We start from the raw sequence: 4,895 nt of genomic DNA on the forward strand, positions 1-4,895 counted from the left end.
CCTTGCTGATCTTCATGACTCCACCTTCATCTGTATACTTACACCCATTTGAATCAAGAGTGCCTAAACTGATGAGATTATTCTTCAAATCAGGGACATGTCTGACATTGGACAAGGTTTTGATAATGCCATCATACATCTTGATATTGATCGTTCCCATTCCAATAGTCTTACAAGAAGCATTATTTCCCATCAACACAACTCCACCTCGAACTGATTCGTATGTGGAGAACCATTCACGATTGGGACACATATGGTAGGAACAACCAGAGTCAAGAATCCATTCATCCTGTGATTTAACTTTATCATCAGTCACCAAAAGCATGTCAGACTCACTCTCATCTTCAGCAATACTAGCTTCTGCAGAATAATCTCTTTTTTGTTGATTTTGAGCACCACCACCTGCCTTCTGCTTATTTAAAAGCTTATAGCATTCAGATTTAATATGCCCTTTTTTCTTACAGTAATTGCAGGTTAAATTCTTGTGCTTAGATTTTGATCTATCCTTCTTTTTGTCACCATCTGAACCTCTTTCATTCGTTCTCCCTCTAGCTACCAAACCAACACCATCAAATTTATTGGTAGTTGTCAACTCATCATCAATCTTCTGCTTGCTTTGCAGATTCGTTTTGACATCCTCAATAGAGATTGTCTCTCTACCATAAATCATGGTATCCCTAAAATGCTTATAAGATGGAGGCAGAGAACATAACAATAATAGGGCCAAATCTTCATCGTCTATTTTAACATCTATCCTTTTCAAATCAGTAACAATAGAATTGAACTCAGATATATGGGATTTAATAGAAGTACCTTCACCCATATAAAGGGTATACAGTTGTTGCTTCAATCTCAACCTATTGGTGAGGGATTTGGTGAGGTAGAGATTCTCTAACTTCACCCATAACTCTGCAGTCGTTTTCTCTGAGAGAACTTCCTGTAGAACATTATTCGAAAGACACAACTGAATAGCTGAAAGGGCTTTATCATCCAAATCGCTCCAATCATCATCGGACATAGTTGCAGGTTTCTTCGCCTTCCCAAATAGGGTTTTCTTCAAACCCTGCTATGTGAGAACAACCATCATTCGAACCTGCCATAAATTAAAACTGATGTTGCCGTCAAACCTATCAATATCGTATTTCGTTGAAGTCATGGATCGAAGTAACCCAGAGCTCTGATACCAGTTTGTTAGATCAAACACCAAGAAACACGAATAATAAAGAGACAATAGATCCGTACGACACAGAGATTTAACGAGGTTCACACACCAGGGTGGTGTGCTATGTCCTTGGGCGAAGAAGAAGATGATTCACTATGTAGAAGAGATATTACACCCTAGCAGCGGCGAGGAAAAACTCACCCTGAAACCCTAGCTGCGTGAAAACCCTAGAATACAATGACAATACAATGACTTTCTCAACAAGCAACAGTACATTATATATACTCCAAAATCGTGGGTCGACCCATCGGGTCGCGGTCGATCCGATCGACCTATCGGCCCAACCCCTCTGCTTCCATCACAGATCTCAGAAAAATTCTCATTCGGGTCGCCACCAAAATATGTCAAATCGGGTCAATCTTCAAAATGGGTCAAGAATTCAAGACAAACTTAACAAATTCCATGGTCAGCTTCTTGTAGTCAAACAGAACAGGCCCCAACTGCGCCAGCCATTGAATGCCCAAGACTAAATCTGCACCAAAGAGGGGTAAAACAAAAGCATCAACTGTAATAGAATGGTTCAAAAGATTTACTGGTAAATGCTTGATTAAGCCTTCACAAGGGAAACTGTTGCCGCTGCTGACCATAACCGTAATGTTTGGGGATGCCCCCACTGGCAGGCCCAAATGCGAAGCCACGCGACTCTGGATAAAATTATGAGTGCTGCCTCCATCAACTAGAACCTGTATTGGCGATCCAGCAACATAGCCGGTGAAACGGAGGGTCGTCGGTGATGGTTCCCCTGTCATGGAGTAATATGATAGCTCTGAATTTAGTTCTGAATCAGGCAGCAGAGTAACCCCATCGTTCTGCTGGAGAACTTCAGTTTGAGATTCGTCTGGAGGATCACCTTCTTCATATTCTAACAGAAATAATTTTTGACTCTTACATCACTGACCGGGGGCATATTTCTCGTCACAATTGTAACACAGCCCCTTGTCTCTGCGTGGTTGCATTTCCATGGGTGAGAGGCGTTTAATTGGAATACGTTCTGGGGGGGCGGGCAGCAATGGTAAAGAGGTTAATGGAGGAGTTTGGGATGTGGGCGGAGGCAGTGTTTTTATAGGGAAAGGTCGTTGTTTGTATAGGGAAAGGTCGCGGAAGGGTTCGTCGGAGCTCGACAAACTTAGCCTCCCGTAAACGAGCAAGGCCAACGGCTTGGGACATGGAAGTGGGTCGGAATGCTATGACTTCATTCCGGATGTCCCGATATAAAACAGCTAATAAGAAACGACGGGGGAACAGCTACGGTATGATTCGCTAATGCTTCAAATCGCGTCTGGTACTCAGCGATCGTGGACGTATGTGTTAGCTTGGCGACGGTAGCCTGTGGGTCATCAAACTCCGATGGACCAAAGCGAATCTCTAGTGCTCGGGTAAACTCCGTCCAAGAGCCGAACTGAGCCGAGCGATGCATCCATTGGAACCATTGGAGAGCTGCTCCATCCATGTGGAAGGAGACGAGCAGCCGTTGGTCATCGGGAGTGTTGTGAAAATCAAAGAACCGCTCTGCTTTGAAGATCCATCTGATGGGATCGATACCATCGAAGTGAGGAAAATCCAGTCGCATAGTCCGAGTTTGGATGGAATTAGCCGGAGCAGGAAGCAACCCTGAAGTTGCGGTTGCTGCGAAGTTGCTGGAGCGCTGCTCCGGTGGGGTTGCCGGAGGTAATCGGAGCACTTGTTCAAGTCGTCCATCCATGGCTGTAAGACGAATAATGAGCTCGGAGATGGAATCTTGATGATCGGTCATGGTCGCTTGAAGGGACGTCAGTTGTTCTCCCTGTGCTGTCGTCGTTTCGGCGAAGAGCTTAATGGACTCATCCAACTGATGGAGGTGAGTCCCGTCGGCCATAGCTCTCAACGAAAGCACCAATGTTATGGACTATTTCTGTTTAATGGATAACACTACAGGTTACTGGCTACTTCAAGGGTAGCTGCCTCCAGAAAACTACAGAGAGAAGAAGAGACTTGATTTCACGATACCCATTACAACTCACCCATTACCATATTTATGCTATCCAATCCTTGGACTACCCATAACAGAAAATATTCCCTTCTCATTACAGATCCTAACCGCCTACACAAAATCGTCCAAAGCAGCAGGGCGTCTCCTTGGTCGTTGTGATGCTCTGCACGTGGTTTGTTCTGCCAAGGTGGATGCTGATGTGGCAATTGTATTACTCAGTCCTTCCACGTCAAGCTGAATCATATCAGAGGTCTTTGAGATCTAAATTACTGCCTAGAGTCTTCTCAGAGGACCATGACAGTAAAGAAGAAGAAGAAGAAGATATTGGAGTCAAGAAGAAGAAGATATTGGAGTCTTCTCAGAGGACCATGAGAGTAACGAAGAAGAAAGATATTGGAGTCTTCTCAGAGGACCATGAGAGTAAAGAAGAAGATATTGAAATTTTCTTAGGATCATCATGTTTAATTTCTCTTTTCGCTTACTTGTTGGAGGTTCAGGTAGATGTACGACACCCCTCAAAGTAGTACTTCCTATTGTATGATCGATGCGGGTTGCAAGTGTGAACTGTGATTGAATCGAGATAATATTTTGTTGTTCCTTGAGGTTTAGTTTTATTTATGGTTGAATGAGATCCGTCCTTTACAACCCCAATTGATGGGAAAGTAAGTAGTAGTTTTGGAAGGATTAACTTTGCTGCTTTTAATTCCTAATGCATGTGGTAAAGACACAACCCTTTAATGTATATTAGTCTCATCTATGACGTTTATTTTGTCCTCCTATGAATTTAATCATAAATCATAGGCTTTGTTGCAGGCATGGAAATTAGGAGCCATAGGCGTCGTCATCTGGACTGACTATGTGGAGGTGGTGAATCAGTACAAGGAGGACCAAAGTAGGTAGGCCATGGATTTGAAATATTGGGTACATTATTTGTAAGTTTTAATCTGGTGAACAATGTCTTGATCAAGTAGTAGTGGTGGTGTATCAGTTAGCCTACCAACACTAGAACTTAAAGGACATGTAATCAACTTCTAAGTTCCCGACCCCCCTCCCCCTTGTAGCTTTTCACTGAATTTTCCTTTTTATGATAAAAAAAAAAATTATAGTTTTTGTTGAGACGGAGACCCATGTAATCATTGACATCATGAAATGGTTTTATTTTTCATGGTAAAATACACATGGCAGCTTGTAGGTAATTACATTTTTAATGGACTTGTCCATTATACATATATCCATATAGTAAATTTCAATTAAGATCTTATGAAAAAAAAAAAAACACAATTCTCATTCTAAAATCAAGAATGCAATCCAACTTAAAGGTGTTCCAAACGGCATTCTCATTCTAGGTTGAGAATGCATACCAAAGCATAGCTCTAGTTTCCTTTACTCCGAAACAACGTATCCCATGATCTGGAATCGAACCTTTAGTCTCAGATGTGGAGGTCATGAGACTATTTCGTACATTCTATTGGGGGATTAGGGAGTGCAATGATTCAAAGCATGACCTGGAATCGAACCTTTAGTCTCAGATCCATGTCTTCTTCATTCATCGATGACTTGAAATACTTTTACACTGACATGATGAGTGATATGGCCAAATTGACTGTCCAGTAGGGTAAGGACACGCGTCGCCCACTTGGACACATGTCCCCCACCTGATAGAGTCTGCCAGGACTCTACCACGTCAACTGCCTGAAGAGAATA

The 4,895-nt window shown here is 42.6% G+C and overlaps 1 long non-coding RNA gene across 1 annotated transcript; it reads left to right on the top strand.

The window, feature by feature from the left end:
• The first annotated feature begins 1,779 nt into the window (after positions 1–1,779).
• Positions 1,780–3,793, top strand: LOC122077493. The gene is made up of 2 exons (XR_006139806.1): positions 1,780–3,059; positions 3,292–3,793. It is a non-coding gene; the product is annotated as an uncharacterized LOC122077493 (long non-coding RNA).
• Positions 3,794–4,895: the final 1,102 nt, after the last annotated feature.

This window comes from Macadamia integrifolia, chromosome 4 (assembly GCF_013358625.1).
Source record: "Macadamia integrifolia cultivar HAES 741 chromosome 4, SCU_Mint_v3, whole genome shotgun sequence".
Classification (NCBI taxonomy): domain Eukaryota; kingdom Viridiplantae; phylum Streptophyta; class Magnoliopsida; order Proteales; family Proteaceae; genus Macadamia; species Macadamia integrifolia.